Here is a 20581-nt window from a genome sequence, read left to right on the forward strand (position 1 = left end):
TGATAGAATCGGTTTGATTAGTATATAATTGAATTTGGGTTGATTTTGAATTTGAAATTTAATACTCATAATAGGTTTGGATCGAATTCGAGTATAAGTTCATTTATATAAATATTTAATTATATATAAAAAATATATTTTTTATATAATATTTATAAATTTTTATATATTTTATTTTATATAAAATAAAATTAAAATAGTTTATGAAATTATTAAATTTTTAAAGTATAAATTATTAATAAAAATATTTTTTTATATAGATTATTAATTAAATATATAAAATTAAATGAATTTGGATATCTTTTGAGTAATAACAATCAGATTTGGGACGGGTTCAGATAATTGAGAATAAATTTTAATCAAATTTGAGATGTATTTAGGTTTTGAGAATATTAATCGAGTTAGAGTTTAGATAGAGTGATTTTTACGAGTATTCTATCCGTTACTATCTCTAATGATAAATATTGGCATGAACCGGGTTGGAGACTTGGGGTTAGTAATAAAAAATTAAAAACAACCAACGAAGTTATTTATATTGTTGTTTTCCTCCTATAAAATTTTATTAATAATAAAATTTTTAATTTAATTATAATTTTATTTTAAGTATTAATATATAAAATTGTTAATATCAATGGACATAATTTTGTATTTGATAAAAATATATAGTATTTAATTTTAAATTTTAAAATAAATTGATTAATAAATTATTTTTTATTAGTTTATAAACCACATGACATGTACCCATATACTTTAAACCCAAAATTCTCTTATTTATACTCTAAAAGTAACTTAGCAAATATCACTAAGTTACTCATGATGAAAATTACAGAAAATACTCGGTTTAGCATAACTCAAGGTTCCAACCCAATAATTACTTCTAGAATACCAGAAACTACTAATGCCACAAAACCTGTTATTAAAGTAGAAATTGCCCAACCTCGTGGTGGGCTATGGTTCATTCTGGATGACATCCCTCCTTTTCAATGGAGAGAAAGAATACACCAATTCGGTACATGGATTGATACTCAAAGATACACCAGAGAAGATATTACCATGCCCTTTATCCTTTAAGAATTCTCAACAAGGCTTGAGGGTACTCTTCGCTATTGGTTTTGTTTCTTTGAGTGAATTTCAACAAGCCCATTTCTTCTCTCTATCGAATGCCTCTGATGTTCTTGGCTTTCTCCATAAAGAGCTCCTTAGAGATGCCACAAATATTCTCACAGAAAGTAGAAAAGAATTTTATGAAAGGAAATGTTGCTCGCTTAAGCCAAAAGATATTAAGCGACATTATCAAAGGGTGAACTATCTTCTACATATGCTTTCTGGCAGAGAAGATGTTAACCTTAAAACCACCTACATTTCCTCTCTCCCAAAGGAGCTAGTTCCAGAAATCAATGAATAGTTAAAATCAGAGCTAGCCGGGAGCCCCTTAACCTAACTTTAATATCACAATGCTCATGCGGTGCCAAAGTCATACAATGCCAACCATGACTAATAACAAACCTCAGGCGGTGCCCTTTTGCATTATAATATTAAAATTAAATTAAAAGGACTGTAGCTATAGATCATTGAACTAACATGTTCTGATGCACAGGATCCTCTTAAAGAGGCAAGTGCAGAGCATACTTATGTCTTAATAAAGAGTTGTATGAACATAATAAATTTTAGATTTTAAGGAAGAAGATGACTTGTTTAGAAAGGCATAAGAGTCTTAAGAAAGAATTGATTTTATTGATTTCACTATCAGGATATCATATATAATAGGCCCCTTATATAGAAGAGTAGCTAGGATAAAACACTCCTTTGTGATTCTCGAAGGGAATCACTTTACAGTACTAATATTTGACAGCTCACTAATAAAATAGACAAGAAGCATCAGATGCTCTTAGTATATACAAACTTTAATAAAACAAAGTGCCTCTAATACTTTAATAAAGCAAACAGTGTTAGCTCTTTTCTTCTAGAGACAACTCAGTAAGAGTTTTGGCTTGGATTCATATTAAAGTTGAGATAATTTGAGTCATCAAAGTTAATATCTTTGCCAAATATGGTTTTAACCCATGACTGGTCTTCACATGACTTGTCCTAGTTCATCTCTTTATAATTTTGCATGGAGTCATCTTTTGTAGGATCTTGAGAGTCTTGAAAGGTAATGTCATAGCCAAGGACTTGTTCTGGTTTAGCCTTTGGACCAATTGCGGTTGAATTAGTCATTTGAATTGGGGGTTGATAATTTTTGATCTCACAAAGATGAGAGGACAATTGTTTGCGAAGAATTGAATCCACTGGCTTAGACATTACAGATGTGAGGTACGAGTGCCATTCATAAGTTGAGTTTTAAGTCCAAAGCATGCCTTCAAAATTTTTGAAGAATGTACGATGAAAGATGAACAGTGATCTGATTTCCTTTGCATATTCAGAAGACCTTCTTTGAAGATTATTGTCATGAATGATTTTCCCGAGAACATAGCGCCAGTTGGTTATGGATTAAAACCAATCAAGAAAATGCCACCACCAAACATATTGCTGATTAGCCATGTCATGCAAGCAATTGAGCAATGTGACTGTAAGGACTTCTATACCAACTGTATAAAGAGTAATCATGCACCATAAGAACCATTTCTCTTCAAGAAGGAGGTCTTCCTTGAGATTGAGACTAAAGACTATCAGGAATGGAGCATCTGACTGGAAATGAGTTAGTTGTCCTTATTTTGGTGAAGAACAATGGACAGATTCTGGAAATAAAATAGGTGGTTCCTTGCATATGTAGTGAGTTGTGACAAAGTCATGTTTGGAGTGCATCATGGTGGAAATGTATCCATTGCAGGATGAGAAACTGATGAGTTATTGAGCTGGAAGGTTTGGATGAGCTTGCCATGAGTATTAAGGGGAAGGAGTATGTTGATGAGATGAGAGTGCAGGTTCTGGGCCTTGTGAGAAGATCAGGGATCAAGTTGTGATCTCCTTTTATATGTTGAATTGCATAGTCATATCTATCAAACCAACTTTTAAGTCTCAAGAAATGTGGCTTCGGAAGAGTTTTATTTTTGAAATTTAACACCTTTGGAAAAGAGGAGTTGTCCTCACTATCAGAAAGTAGTGACCAGTGAGATGAAATTCAAACTTTTTTATTCTAATTTTGATGGCCAAGATCTCTTTATAGATAGTATGGTAATGTTTTTTCAGGTTTCTTGAATTGTGGCTTGCGCGTCCACAGATATACTTTTTTCCCATCAAGTTCTTCAAGGAGTATGGCACTCCAGTATTTATCACTGGCATCTGTCTGAAGAATTCTTTTACCAGTACTGGGAAATCTTTAGTGGAGGAGGGTCCTGGGCAACTTTCTTTAAGGCCTTGACAGTTGTAGTCTATTCTTTTCCTCAAGATGGGGCATTTTTCTTCAACATTTTTGACAGCTGACTAGTGTATTTGGATGCATGAGGGATGAAGTCCCTAAGGTAATTAATAATACCAAGGAACTGTTGGATATACTTGATTGAGAGACTATCATATGGGAATTTAAGCAATTCTGAAATTTCATGCCAAGAAACTAAATGTTGGACTGAGCTAAATGACTTTTCTTTTCAGATAGCATAATATCATACTGTCAAACCAGAGCATGGAATTGGGCCACGAGCTGTTTATGGGCCTGGACATCTTCTGAGGAGAGCAGAATGTCATTAATATAAATTAGGGCCAAATGCAAAATGGGTTCAAAGATTCGGACCATAGCCTTTTGAAACAATAATAGTGCTACTTTGAGGCCAAATGGCATCACGGTCCATTGGCATTAGGCATTGGGAATACAAAATGCTATTTTGTATCTATCTCTTGGATCTATGCCCAATTGCCAGAATCTCGTATTGAGATCAAATTTTGAAAATATGTGGGGATGGTGGAAATGGGTAAACAGGGAACTGATTTTTTGAAGAGGAAATTTGTCATCTCTTAGGAAATAATTCAATGGTTTGTAATCAATTACTAGCCTCTTTTTTCCCCAAACCTTTTCTGACCATTTTTCCACGTAAAAGGCTTGGCATTTTCATTCTGATCTGGTGGGTTCAATGAGGCCTTGTTGAAGTACCTGTTGGCATTCTTCTTGTGCAAGGCGGAGGTCTGATGGTGTAATGCTAGGATGTGTAGCCTTAGTAGCGTTAACGTCTTCATTAAGCTTGAAGGGAAGCTTCATAAAGAATTCAAGATTTTTCCATAAAGGCTTTTCATGATGAAAATCTGCATAGAATTAACACAAGTTGGCGCAAGTAGATCTTTGAATTCCTGAAAGTCTTTTGGAGCTTCTGAAAGAGTGAACGGTTTTAGGACTATAGTATAAGTTTAAATAACCTTTTAAACTTTAAACCATGAGGGAAAATATGATGTCACACCTTACCCCTCCGTAAGGCATAACATGATCCCGTAGAATATTTAATGAACTACCGAACTTCACCTACCGATAACTCATTAAGTACCCTACAAGGGATTTTAAAACAATTTTCTTACATTTTGGAAGTGGTGAGCATTTTGGTAGGAATTAAAAACCATTTATTCAAAGCTTAAGGACTAGTAAAAATTTTTGTGCATTTAAATTTTGCCGCAAATTTTATAAAAATTTTGACAGAGTTCCCTCTGTATTTTGAGAAACCAGTTCTTCAAATACCTGTAAAAAGCACTTCCAAAAATATTTCACAACTCCCAACCACCAATAATTCTCAAATCAACTCAATCAAGGCACTTCAAATAATTTCACAATACAAATCAAGATTTCTCATCTCAAAGTATTTAATATCTTCATTTACAAAACGTAAAGTAGAAAATTCATGTTTACAAATATTAAATTTACAGAAACAAACCCAAAATAATATTATTACAATTTATTTACAACTGCTCAATTTACATTGATACTTATGACATTACAGTATTTACATCAAAATAACCATAAGGGTATAAAACAATACCCGTACAAAAGCTTGATGTGATCTTCAACTCAGTAGCAGCTCACTCTGCTGCTTTTTCCTTGCTCTTATCTGCGACAGTAAATTAAACTATCGCTGAGTATAAACATACTCAGTGGTGCACAATAAAACTTTAAAATGCGATACATAAATCATTTATTGATGAAACATAATTTGAATACTTCACAATCACATTTCACAAATATCTAAGATCATAACAAATCATTTTGTCAAATAATATATTAAACAACGTTTAGTCAAACAATTGCGTAAACAGTGTTGCCAAAGTCGTACACAACTTAAGCCATGACACAAAATTTCCGATCAATGCCGTGTTGTACACCACGACAAAGCAATCTCAACCCCATTAATCGAAACCAATGAGGGAGGTGGCTAGCTAGCTAATGAGTACTCATCCGATCTACAACCTCAATCGGCAAGCGGAGAGGGAGGAAAATAACGATCTCAACCCCATAAATGGAGGAGGAAATGTGATACTGTCATGCTAAGTGTGAACATAAAATCCATTTCAAACATTTCATTCAAATATTGCATACAAAAATCAAATCAATTTCCAAAGTTACAATTTGATCACAAGGTGGCAACACAAAAGTTCATATGTTCATAATGCATGCTAAATCAATTTTTCAAGAGTAAAATGCTTAAATAGGGTTTATTGTGCACAAACCTCATGCGAGTCGTCCCTTAGCCTTGACTCGTTTCCTCGGGTTCCTTCCCGATATTCTTTTCAACTGAAACACAAAATTTTACAATGTTTCAGTACTAGAACTTAACATAAATCCCAAAATAAATTTTAACTTCGCATTTACTTAGCTCTAACGTGTTAAATTCGACGTTCTCGAAATTTTATGTTTCGGGTTACTATTCACTGCACTATTCAAGTCAAATAATTGACTTTCTAAGGATTAATAGGTATGGGAACTTCAACTTCACCCACATACCACATTTTGTTCATTAAACTTGTTGGTTTTGGTCACTTTTTCAAAGCATAGGTCATTTTGGCAAAATTGCCAATTTTCGGTTTTGTGCTCCGAAGTTGCACTATTCTATTGGTCGATCTACTATTGGAATTTGACAAACCTTCCTTCATAGAAAATGTTCCTTATTGTCTAAAGTGTATTCTCATTTTTGGATCACCTCAATCGGATTTTTGTAGCTCAAGTTATGGCCAAAATAAGTTTACTGTTCACGTGCCTTTATTCATACTGCAATTTAGGTGCTGGCAGATTTTTGGTCCAATTTTGGTCAGTAATTTGATCAAGTTAAGTTCATAATTTGGTCTAACTTTCTTCAGATGAAATGTTCTACTATGTCTTAGGTTTCCATCGATTCAAGAATCGCCTAAATCCGAGTTTTCTAGAGAGAGTTATAGCCATCCAAACATTGCTGCTCCACTGAAAATTCTGCAGAGTTTCAGTACATTAATTTTAACTTTGCTCAATGATTTGAATGAGTTAATGGCCTAATTTGGGTTGGTGTTCTTCATGAAAGTTTTAGGTCTATATCATATCTAATTGCTGGTAAAATTTCAGGTCAATTTGACCTACCTAGCTCGAGTTATGACCAAATGAACAGTTACTGTTCATTTGGTCAGTTAATGGTGAGGCAGCCTGCTATCAACTCACTTTGGTCAATTGTTTCACCAAGTTTTAGTCAGTTTTTGGTCATGGTTCCTTAATGAAAGTTGTGCTCTTTTATGTCTATTTTCATCTCCAATTGGTGGCATATCCATTAGGCTTGTAAAATTTGAGTTTTGGTCCTTCAAAGTGGGTTTGGTCATGCTGCCAGCATGACCATTGACCTACGAATTTAGCTAAATTTTCCACCATTCCCATACAATTTATTTGGTCCTAATTGATCATTATTTCATTTCACAATAGGTCAAATATGCCATTTATGCATTTCTCCAATTTTTGATTCATAAACCCTTGCATTGAAACCCTAAACTCACTAACTCTTGCATTTAACCATAACTAGTGCACTTAACCTTAACCATTCAACTAATCAAAGCTTTTAAACTCATTCTAATGCATCAATTTCATGTAAATCATACTCCTATCAAGCTGCCCAAATTTTAGTTTGGTCCCTCTCCTATATTTGTTTCATTTAAATCAAGTTCTAAGCTCACTTAATTACCTAAACATGCATTTAAATGGAAAAATAAAGAGTTTGATATGCTAACCTCACTTAAAGCTTCAAAACCCTAACCTTTGCTCTTCTTTCTTCTTGAAATCTCCTTCTTAAGTAGTAATAACAAGCTTTAAAGAAGTCCTTATGAGAGTTATTATGGTTGGTAAATAAAATTTCTAGGTTGGGATTTAGAGGATTTATGGAAAGGAACCAAGAATTCCAAGCTTTTCTTGCTTAAAAATGGTGGAACAACATAAGAAGAGAGGGAGAGGAGAGAGCTACGGGAAAAGCAAAAGAAGAAGCAAAAAAAAATGTTTTTGAATTTTTATTTTTATCCATTTTTGAAGACCAAAATTCCCAAATTAATAAAATAACTTAATTAATCTTTTATGACATCATCTTTGACTTTTCTAACTTCTTTCTTTTCTTTTTCTTTTTTTTTCTATTTATTTTTTTCTATTAGTTCTTTAATTTAATTCTCGATTCCGAAATTTTCTTTTCTCCGATTTTATTTGACAGTTAGGTCAGGAGTCAGCTCTCGGGGTCAATTGACCAAATTGCCCCTCGCCGGTTCATCCCGGTTTGCAAATAATTTCATATTTCTTCCGGCTCCCTGACCTAATTATTTGACTGGCTTAACAGTTCTTTTTCATGATTTTCTCTTTTCCACTGTGTTCATAAGGGTCCTAAGGACCGCAGCGTCACTTTTTACGGTTCGAAATTTGAGTTTAAAACGACTTGCGATGCGTTCAGGAGGTCACTCATCATTTGTGACTCTCGGCACGTTTAACCTCTTATGTTCTGTTTTTCTTATTTATAGTTAACTAATTAAACATTACTAATTATTTGTGTTTATGGCTTCTCAAATTGTCTTAAGTGTGGCCCTAATCCCATTAATTGTCCGGACCGACACCGGTCACCGGAACAGTGAAATCTACCAGGCTATGCAAGGGGGGTGTTACATATGAAGTGTCACACCTTACCCCTCAGTAAGATATGAAATGATCCCGTAGTATACCTAATGAAATACCGAACTTCACCTACTGATAAATCATTAAATATACTATAAGGGATTTTAAACAAATCAATCCATTTTTAAGTTAGATTATTGTTGAAAAATTTAGAAAATGTTAAAAAATTAATTAAGTATTTTACAATTTAAAGAATCTTATTTCATTTTAATTTTACGGAAAAACTACATGGTGACAACTATACTTTCGTAAAACCAAAATTTTCACCTGTTGAAATCATCATATATCATCATTTAAAATCAAGTAACATTCAACTAAAAGATTTTCTTCATTCAAATTCAAAGGAATAATAATTCTGCTTTACAATCTCAAAGGAAACATTTAATTACAAATTTACATTTATTGAAAGTAACAAAATTAATATTATAAAAATTTACATCAAGCTAAAATGGCAAAATAATATTGCAAAATATATGTACAACTGATCAAATGTTTATACATACATATAGTCAAAATTACATCAACATGAATTTACAATGGTTATACCTAATATATACTCGAAGCCAACTCAAAACACTGCTCCGCTGCCTCTCACTCTGCACCTTTCTCTTTTCCCCTACCTACGACAACATACAAAAGTTATCGCTGAGCAATGAGCTCAGTGGTACATAACTATAATTTTTAACTCAATATAAAACATGCTTTATCAAGTTATAACAAAGAGCTTGAAATATCCAAATTTTTCGTAAGTCATAAAACCAATTTTTACAATTTTCAATCATATAAATCATTTATTTCAACACATTTTATCAAAGCATTCACAAATCAATTATGTTGCCAACAATCACACAATTAGGGCCATGATATAAAATTTCCAATCAACGCTATGTTGTACACCACGACAAAGCAATCTATAACCTCATTAATCATAATTAATGAGGGAGGTGGCTAGCTAGCAATATGAGTACTCATGCGAACTCAACCTCAACTAGCAAGTAAGAGAGGGAGAAAACATAATCAATCTCAACTCAAATAATAAGGGACACAAATCAAATTGCCATGCCAATTGTGGTTTCAAAATAAATTCAAATAATTTCTATTCAAAGAATCACATTGCAAATCAAGTAATCACATTTCATTCATCAAATTCCCCTTATAGGGTTGGCAACATATCAAGTACTCAAACACTTCTAAAAACATTCAAAATCTAGCTCACCCCTATGCTACAATAAAATTTTAGCCAATATTCGTCTTTCCATAATATAAATTCATTTCACAATTTCAAATCCTCAAAACAAGGTAAGTAATTCTTCAATGCATAAGGAAAAGCATACTTGAATCATACAAAATTTATTCAATACATTTACAATGTTAAAACAAGAAGAAAGTCTAGTTGTGCACAAACCTTCTTTGACTTCTATTTTCTTGGCTTAATCCTTCTCTTCCTTAAAAGGCCCCTTTTCCACTGAAATTACACAATTGTAAAGTCTTAATATTCATTCTAACCTTTACTAATAGCTAATCAAATAATTTCCTAAGTTACCATGGAATTTAATGATTTCTGGGTTCAGAGCAGATTCAAGACCTGACCTTAGAACCTTATTGCAACTTAGTTTTCATTATAATTTGGGAAGGTGATTTCTATGAAAGTTGTTCCTCTATGTCTTAGTTTTATTTCTTTTTTGAATCACTTAATTTGAAGTTTTGTAGCTCTAGTTATGGTCAAATTACTAAATACTGTTCCTGGTGTCTTACCCTACAACTCCATGTTTCCAGATTTTTACCTTAATTTTGCATTCCATTTCCAAGCATCTTTTACTCTGAATTTGGACTAGGTCTCTAAAACAATGTTTTATGCCTTTGTCTTAGGTTTCTAAATCATTTTGAATTACTTCAATAGAAATTTTTTAGAGGAAGTTATGGCCTGATAACCATTCGGAGGTCACAAGGCAAATTGGCTAAGGTGCAGGAATTCCAGATTCGGTATTCCAGATTTATCCTAATAATTCTTCTACTTTACTTTAAGAACTAGGTTTAGGTTAAAAGATAAAATTTGTAGCCCTATGTCTTATGAGAATTTTGGCTTTGGAATCACCTAATTAGTATGAGGGTGTTACATGAAGTTTCTGAGCCTGTTGATAAGTATCAAACCCAATTAGCAAATCTTTGCCATGAAGATTTGTCCCAATTACTTTAGTTCATATTACACAATTTGGAAAGAACTGAATGCCAATGGGTCTTTTTGTGATTAGGTTGCTTATAAAAACTTTACCACGGCTATTTTGAAATATTCTGAGTGGGGGATCCAGTCTTCTTTTAAAAGAATAAATGGATTCATCATTCTCCCATGAGCTCCTGTACCCATGAAGCCAACGATAGAAATTGGCCTTCTATATTTAGAGGATAGAACTTGAAGCTCTACAAGTGGACTGGGAGTTGTGGAGCAGAGAAATAGGGTTGCAATGTATTAATGCTGGTGAAATGTAAATCATCTCCATCACTGGAACTATATTCTTCAGTGCTTGATTCCCCATCACCCATAGTTCTTCTAGGGCATAGACAGTGTCATGATCGATCTGCCTCACTTTGTTTAGAAAATAAGGATTCAATATCTGCATCTTTTAGGTTTAAGCGAGTGATTTCATGATTTTTCTGGATCACCTTAGCAGCCTTTTTGGGATTTTGTGGGCATTCCTTGGCATAGTGCCCCTTTTTTCCCACAAATGTAGCACCTATCTGACTTAGATAATTTGTTTCGACCTGTCTTTTTTTTTTTTTTTAAAGAAGAGAAATTTTCCCTTTTTCTTTTTTACTTTTCCCATACTTGAACTTCTTTTGGTGGAACTTCTTTTTGTTTTTGTGTAATCTGTAAATGGGACTTGTCACAAATTTTTCTGAGCTTCTTTGAGTTTGTTACAAATAGTTTCCAGTTGCGCTTTTGTTCACAAAGCTTTTCTAAGGCAATCATTGAAAACTGATGAATTTCTCCAAGAGTGGTCTTCGTAAAATTTCTTCCTTTTAACTGTTCATTGATTTTTAGAACCAGCTCCTTTGGGAGAGAGGAAATATAGGTGGTTTTGAGGTTAATATCCTTTTTGCCATAAAGCAAATGAAGAAGATAGTTCATCCTCTAATAATATCGCTCAATATTTTTTGGCTTAAGCGAGCAACATTTCCTTTCATAAAATTCTTTTCTACTTTTTGTGAGAATATTTATGGCATCTCCAAGGAACTCTTTAAGGAGAAAGCCAAGAACATCAGAGGCATTCGATAGAGAGAAGAAATGGGCTTGTTGAAATTCACTGAAAGAAGCGAACCAACAGTGAAGAGTACCCTTGAGCCTTGCTGAGAATTCTTAAAGGACAAGGGGCATGGTAATATCTTCTTTGGTGTATTTTTGAGTATCAATCCATGTACCAAATTGGTGTATTCTTTCTCTCCATTGAGAAGGAGGGATGTCATCCAGAGTGAACCATGGCCTAGCACGGGGTCGGACAATTTCTACTTTAATAACAGGTTCTGTGGCATTAGTAGTTTCTGGTGTTCTAGAAGTAATTGTTGGGTTGGAACCTTAAGCCATGATAGACTGGGTATTTTTTAATAGTTTCCATCATGAGTAACTTAGTGATATCTATTAAGTTACTTTTAGAGTGGAAATCAAAGATTTTTAGGTCTGAAGAAGAGCTAGAGGAACTTAAGGAACCTTCATGTATTGACTAGATAGTCATCTGAAGAGGAGGATCAGGATCATCCATTGGTCGTTTATCCAACCACTTTTACTGAGGCGAATTTGAAATTCATGAATAGATCATGAGTCTCTGAGTCTGTTGAGGTCTTGGAGTGGATGAAAGCTAGTTCAGTCTTTTAGCTGAGGAAAATACAAATGATTCATTAGGAAGGGTTTCCAGGATTGCACTAGAAAGATCAGCTTCCATTCTAGCAACTTCTACTTTTAGCCTCTTAAGCTCTGCCTCCTTTTGGAAAAACTTCTGAGTAAAAGTCTTTTGTTGGACCATTTCTCAAAGTCTCTTATTAACCTAGTCAATTTTGTTCTGAAAATTAGTATGGATCCTGTTAAACTGTTCCTCTAAAGAGTTTACCTTTGACTTTGTTTGAATGGTTTTGTTGACAACCACATCAACTTTTCTGTCAATGTTTTGCACTGGTATTCAAGGTATGCCATTTCAAGACTTCTTTTACATGGGTAATTAGTTTGGGCTAGCCATTAGGTTCAACCAATATAGGTTAAACAATGGGTCTTGAAGACACCTTCTGAGTAACACCCCTTACCCGTCTACAGTGTAGCCGAGCAAGACATGTCACACTCGGTATCGGAGCACCCTATTTTATCTTACTTTATTTCTTTAAAAATTTTGTTCCCATTATATTTTAATATCAATTATTTTTCTATGGAGAAACCAGCGGAGTTTCTCCTATTGCTATTACCATTTGGTGTATTTCACTATTTACCTGCTTGAAATTTTAACAATATTTTCACAATAAAATCTCATTAGTTATTTTCATAATCATCTCATCACACATTCAATTCTTGCAACTCATTTGCATACATATCCATTCATACTCAATTTATGTATCAAAATTCTCAAACTTCATAATTTATATGATTTACAAGCTAATTTCATAAATTCACAATTTACATGATGTACAAATTAATTACGATATCATAATTTACATTACAATTAATAACTAATTATAAACACATAAAATAACTTTTGTGAGCCCTATCTTCATGCATTGCTGAGGAGGTGACAGCTTGAACACTTCTGACACTTCTACAGATCTAGACTCCAAAAATCCCAGTAAAATGTCCATTAGGTTTTAGCTTCAGTATCTGTGCAAAGGAAACAAATCCATCGCGCTAAGCATTTCTGCTTAGCGGTGCAATAATATAACAAAAAAATAATATATACAAATAAGAAAGACTGAAGTATGATTCTAAAGTATAATTTGGATCCTCGGGTATCAATTAAATTTGGTATGATGTTTCTAATATCAACTATCTTATATTCTATTTTGTCCCTCTTTGGACGTGCTAAGTTTATACAGTAATAATATTCGATATACAGATTAATTCTAGGAGTATTGTATTTTCGATTCCTACAATTCTGAAAATTTCATTTGTACTACTTGATTCAGTTATGTTTTCATTGCTCAATTTTTTTTTCTCATTTCATTCAATACTTTCTAAGGTTTTTAATTACAAATGTTCTTAAATAATTTCAATAATTTACACTGCCCAGGTAATCTATGACAGGCTGACTAAACTGGATAACGGATCGTTGGCACTGGACACTGTTGTGCCTCGGCCGTTATACCATGGGACGCGGAACGTCAACCACGTATGCAGTCAGTATGGCTAAAAGGCCATGATAACATATAATTGGGCATAAAAGCCATGAGTGCGGGCATAAAGCTATGAGTGCGGACATAAAGCTATGAATATAGGCATAGAGCCTTACACAGTACTGCTAAAACAATACCCTATTGGCATGCCAATCTATCAAATTTGACACACGTGTCTAAGCAATACATGGGCACATAAGTACCATTAAGTGTTAATATATTTTGTTTTATTATTTCAATATTTCACGATAAATTTCAATTATAATTTATAACATTTCAATTCTATTCGTAACAAAAATATAAAATTTTAAAATACAATTTTACATAAATTATGCATTTATCATAATTTATACATTCATTTATTATATTATTTGTGTTGATCACAATTCACAACAATGGTTCTCATGTACCATTGTACTCAACATTCTTTTTGTTTCTCATATGTCATTAATTATGTAAGGTATTAATTTCTAGTTATAAAAGAGGCATAAGCCCTGGTGATAATTTCACCTCATTTTCACATTTAACAGTCTATATATATATATATATAATTCACATTTTATATTTCCAGTTGTATTATGAATATATTATGAGGTCCAGAACTGAAAATTAAATTTTTCCTAGCAAAGTAATTGAGATACAATCTTATTTATGTATTAATTTTAATTTCTCTTTTTTCTCATGATGAGAACAAGTATTCATAATTCACCTTAATTCCTCTCATGTACCACTTATTGGGTAAGATATTATTATTGTTCTAATTACAATGAAACATAATTCCTCATGTTGACTTCATCTCATTTATACATTTGATAATTCACTTATGCTAATTACAATTTCATATTTCCAATTGTATTACTAATATATCATGAATTCTATTTGTAATGAGCATATAGCCCTAACTATCTGTTCCTCATGATTTAGGTGAATTATCATTCATATTTCAAGTAATCCATGAATATTTTGTAGATTTCAAATTTAGCTCAATTTTCCTTAAATCCTAGTGTCACTCAAATTCACCATTCACAATTTACCTACCACATCCTATATTAATAACTACAATGGTTCTTATAGTTTGATTTTCTACTTCACATAATTTAGTGGTTACTAGTCATTTGACCATTTCCATTCAAATGTTGACTTTTTTATTTATAATAAATTTGATGAGCCTAAATTCACCAAGATACCACATTTTGCATTTTATTTTTGTTGGCATTGATTGCCAAACTCAATTCCTAGCCTGCTAGATTTTATTTCAATTTTTCAGAATTTGAGGTCCAAGTTTACTGTTCTATTGGACCTTGCTACAGTAGAATTTTGACAAAACTTTCTTCATAAAAGTTGTTCCTTTATGTGTCTTATTTAATTCCATTTTTGAATCAGTTCATTTGGAGTTTTGTAGCTCAAGTTATGGCCTAAATACCATAACTGGCCGGATTGGTCTTGTCCAGAAATTCTGGGCAGAATTTGGTTCTGCCAGATTTAGTGTCCTAACTTGGGCTAGAAATTTCAATTGGTTAGGTTCAAAATTTAAGTTTGTGTTCTTCATGAAAGTTGTTCTAAATTGTCTAAGCTTTCCATTGATATAAATTTTAGATCAATTGGACATTTCTACAGTGAGTTATGACCAAATGAACAAACACTATTCATTTGGTCATTTTCCAGGGATAGCTTGTTGGTCACCCGGATTGGGGCAATTTCTAGGTCATTATTACTTGGTTTTCTAAGCAGGATTTCTTCATGAAAGTTGTGTCATTATGTATCTAGTTTCATCTCCAATTGGCCTTGCACTAATTGGACTTGCACAATTCTACTTATGGCCTAAAAACCACACTGAACTCAAGGTCTAGAAAATCCTACATAAACACAACACCACACTCCCTTAACTCATTTGGTATCTTCTCAACATATTTCAACAATCATACATCCCAATAGTAATAATATTTGCTTAATTGCAATAAATAAGACATAGATAATAAAATTCCCAAACGTATCAAACCCTAACCAAATTTATGAAACTTCAAAATTAAATGAAGTTCATAGCACTAACCTTGTGTGCTAGCTTCAATCAACCTTCAAGCACCATTCCCTTCAATCAAACTTCAAATCCCCTTAGTAAACCCTTCTTGGCAGAATTTCTTGCTCTTCCAAGTTTCCAATTTTTCTTGATTTCTTGAGTGCTCTCTTCTTTTCAAGGCTAAATTTTGTGATTTCTATTAATTTCCTAAAGAAATCATGTGAGAAACCTAGGAATTCAAGCTTTATTTTGGGTGTTAATGGAGGAAAATGTAAGAAAGAGAGAGAGAGCAAGGATGGACGGAAAACATGAGGAAGGTGCCTGAATTTTCTGCCCAAAAAGTGATTTATATATTAATTAAATATTCAATGGCAAATTTGTAAATAAGTGGAATGGCAAATTTGTAATTACCTTGAATTTCCTAATCATTTCAGTTTGACTATTTATTTAATGATATTTAATTTTTATAATCTCCATTAATTAAACTAACTTAGCTTTATGAATTAATAAATTTCATTTTTGGTCAATGTGGGACTTCAAAATTTCATTGACCGAATTTTCACTCTCACCGAGTTTTTAGTTCGCCTTTTTCTTTAGTACCTGATAAATCTTTCTTTTACTCATTTTTAATTAATTTCTCACCAATATTAATTCATATTTTATGTCATATAATTCACTTGCTTAATTGGACAAGTTGGTCAAAAATCATCTCTGAAGACGAAATGGCCAAAATGCCCTCCGTTTGGCATAAGGAGCCAAAATTGTCTGTACCTATCTTAGAAATTCTCCTAACCTTTTCTTGGCATTCTAATGCTACCTAAGGCGTTGTAACTCTTCTCTGGCATCTCAGAAATTATTTCACAGGATTTCCCTCGGGTTTAGGGTTACTAGCTGTGAAGACAGCAACTTCCTGTCAAGGTCACTCATTGCTAGGGCACCGGCTCATTTAACTTTGTTCTATTTCATTGCTTAAATTTTTCTAAATTTTTCCTTACCATTATTTCAATTATTTATGACTCCTCACTCTAGTTTACATATAGTTCCAGTCATTCTAGCTGTTCGGATAGACATTGATCACCAGAACAGTCGAATGCACGGACTAGCTAAAGTGAAGGTGTTACATTCTGAGTGGGATCATCATGAGGCCACAGAGGGGGAAAGTCTTCATCATACTAGCTTTGTGAAGATTTAATCATCATACATGGTTGGACAAGAGGAACTGCCAGAGTTGGCTGAGGAGTTCTCCTGTTTTCCTTTTCTCTTTCCTTTTTGAGAATTTCTAGAGCCAATTCATAGATTGGCAAAGGATTCTTTCTCTGAGTCTACTTGCTGATGCCAATCCATGGCCCTGAGTCTGGAGAGTAGTCCCTTCGTGATTTATAAGTTTTACAGGGAGAAGGCTTCTTCTTTCTTCCTCGTTTCCTTACCAAGAATCGTCATCATCATCATCATCATAATCCGTTGAGTGACAACCACATCCAAGGTCAAACATTCCAGATCCAGGGGCATCCCAGATAAAATGCCCATTAATCTTATCTGTATAAATGGGTTATCCATCTGTGTCAAAAGCATGGAAGGGAATTTTATCTCTTTTTTCTCGAACTACTGAGATCAACATGGTATAGAATATAAGAGGAGAACTTGTGGAACTCTTGGGAGGATTAAAGACATTTTTTATCATCCCATCTGACTGTCTTTGAAAAGAGGATTCTATTGCTTGAATTGGGTAGGAATTGTTATGGAGTTTTCTGATAATTGGTGAACCATTCCTTAGGAATGATTCTTTCCAACTCTTCTCTTGTAATTTGTTGGGGGATATGAATAATAGTATGAGCAGCTTTTGTATCTGCCAAGATTAACAGTGCATCATCAGAAACTCCAGGCTGAGACAGGTCTATGGCATGATCTTAGAGCCTGTAAATTATCTGGTGATGTAGAGTTGCTGCTGTGGAAGTGGTTGTCTATTCTGCATTAACTATTTGAACTTGTACCATTAGTGCTGAACTAAGATTTGGATCTTGCAAGGATATATTATAATTTGGGAATTAGGTGAGTACCACGCTTCCAGCATGGAGGGTGGTGATGCAAGTGCCAATGATAGTATGTTCATAGTTTAGGAATTTGGTATCTAACAACGAGACTCTGGTAGTTATCGATAATCCCCTCCGACCATGAAGAGTAAGAATAAGTCTTAAAACTCCATAGTGTAAGTGGGAGTGACCTTGATGTTGCCATCCTGGGATCAACACAGGAGGAATTTTTAGGGTGACATATTGTTCAGCTGAGGTAGATCTGAGAGTGCATTGATCTAATCGAGAAGCCTATACATATTCCTTTAGAAGAGATCTTCTTGAGGAAAGGATCGATATGATGCTTCTGGTCATAGATCCAGATTGTATAAAAACATTATAAGGACTAAGAAGGAGGAGAAGTGACTCATCAACTCATGCTCCTTTTGGAACATAAGAAATTTCTACAAGGTGGTCTGTTTTAGAAGCTAAGGTGCATTTGCAGGAAGGAGAGAGAGAGAGAAAGTGAAGAGGTAAGATTAACTAAGCTAGGAAATGGTTCAGTAATTAAAGTGGAAGAAGCTGTAGGCTGGACACAAACTCATGTCACGTGTTGATTTTAAAAATATCATTATTAATATTTCTATATTTAAAATATAAGAAATATTTTTAAAAATAAATGTTTAAATTATATAAAAAATATCTTAGAAATAATTATTTTAAAAATATATATATTAATATAAATTTTAAAAAATAGTTTATCCTTTTTTTAATTTAATAAAAAATTTAATTAAAAAGTATTATTTTTTAGAGATATATAATAAGATAAGCTTGATAAATAGAACTTATAGTGGTTGAAATTGTAAACTCAAAAATTTTTAAAATCTTAAAAACTATGGTAGAAAAAATTTTCAGTATTTTTTTTTTATGTGAGATAAGATTTTGAATGTATTTGGTTTGACTTATAAGTCTGTTAAATTTACTTATAAGTAGAAAGTCATAAATATATTAGTTTTTTTTATTAGACTTAAAAAAACTACTTAAAATAAGTAAAAATTTATAAGTAAGATAGTTTAAGAGGGTGTTTGGATTGACTACTAACTTTTAACTTTTAACTTAAAATATATGCTCTAACTTTAATTTTTAAATAATTTAAGTGTTTAGTTAAAAAAGACTTAAAAGTAACTTAATTTGTTAAAATGATTAAAAAAGATAAGTCATTAAATATTGTGATTGTTAAAATGAGGATAATATAGATATTTTAAAAAAATTATTAGGATAATACAGTCCTCTATTTGGTCAAAACATTGTTTTAAATAAGTAAATAAGTTATAAGTAGTTTTTTAACTTATAAAACAAACTAAACACTAATCTAGTTATAAGTAAATTTGACCAACTTATAAGCCAAATCAAACATTTTCTTACTTATGACTTATCTACTTAATTTAAAACTATGTTTTGACCAAATAAAAGACATTATTATTCTTATAATTTTAAAAAATATCAACTATCTTTATTTTAATAACCACAACACTTAATAATCGATCCTTATTGATTATTTGACAAATTAAGTTTATTTTAAGTACATTTTAACCAAACACTTAAACTACTGAAAAGTTAATTTTAAGTAACTTAACCAAATAATTAACTATTTATTTTAAGGCTCTATTTGTTTTGTGAGAAATATTTTCTTAGAAAATATATTTTGCATGTTTTGGTGTTTGGAGCATTTAGAAAATTTAGTCAATGGAAAATAATTTCAGAAAAACTAAGTCATTTTTAAAGAAAATGACTTTTATTTTTCAAAAGAGCAAGTCATTTTTTATTTTCTAAACTTTGATAATCTTATTAAAATGTGAACAAACTTATATATACATGAAATAAATACTTATCATTAATTTAATATTACAATCAAATAAAGAAAAATATTTTCACAAAAAATATTTTTTTAAAAATATTTTCGATATATAAATTATTTTTTGTAAAACAAATGGAACCTAAATTAATTTATAAATTAAAAAAAATACATTTTAAATCAAAAGTTAAAAGCAAATACTCAAACTAAATACTTTCTTTATTTGTTGAAATTTGAAAACATTTAAATAAATAGTTGCTGTATAATTTGATAAGTTAATTTTTTTATATAAAAAACATAAAAATAAAGATAAAAAAGAGACTATGCCATGTGGCAATTTCTTTGTTAAAAATGTTCTTATTAAGTTAGGTAGCAAACCCTTGTGAAATCATTTTTAAGGCTATATATATATATATATATATATATATATATATATATATATATATATATATATATATATATAACTAACGCTAAATATATCGTTACACATCTATACTGTTTATTTTTTGCCTATTGTACACTTGAATTAAGTTTTAGACTTGTTAGACTCCTGAACTTAAAAAAAAAAAAAAAAAAAAAAAAAAATTAACACTAAAATACAAAATTGCATATTTAGCAAGTTGCGTGATCTCACGCGGTAAGAGAGGAGTGAACAAAATTTTAGCTGTCTATGTGGCACCTGTAATGGTTAGTTAGCACTCCTCTTTAAAACAAATCTTGTTTCTCATCCAGCGACTATTTTTTCCTTGTTTCATGTACGCTCATTCTCTTCTTCACCCTAATAATTTCCTTCTTTAATTTCTGTTTGTGGCTTTCCATCTCTAAAAATCTAGTCATGACTAACGTCTCTACTGCTACTAGAAGTGCAGCACCTTTCACCACCACCCCATGAAGGATGGAACTTTTACTCAAACTCAAAGCATCAACAGTGAGAAGATCCTAACCATTTGGCAATTTCTGCTTTCAAACAAGAGCAACGCAGGACCAAACTGAGCACCATCCTCTTTCAAGGCCATTCTTTCTTGATAGAAACAATTATTTAGTTTCTTCTTTAGACAGTAAATAATGAAACCCACCATCAAACTGGGATTCCATACTTACAGAAATCCTCTAAAGGGTGCCAATTCATTACCAAGTCTCACCATGAGGATTGGAATAGAGGATCAGATGGTAACTTGAAATTAGATGTCTTGATGAAAACCATTGCCCAACTATAGCCGCTACTTCTCTCCGCAGGAATTGCATTTTTTTTTTTTTTG

This window comes from Hevea brasiliensis, chromosome 1 (assembly GCF_030052815.1).
Source record: "Hevea brasiliensis isolate MT/VB/25A 57/8 chromosome 1, ASM3005281v1, whole genome shotgun sequence".
NCBI lineage: Eukaryota > Viridiplantae > Streptophyta > Magnoliopsida > Malpighiales > Euphorbiaceae > Hevea > Hevea brasiliensis.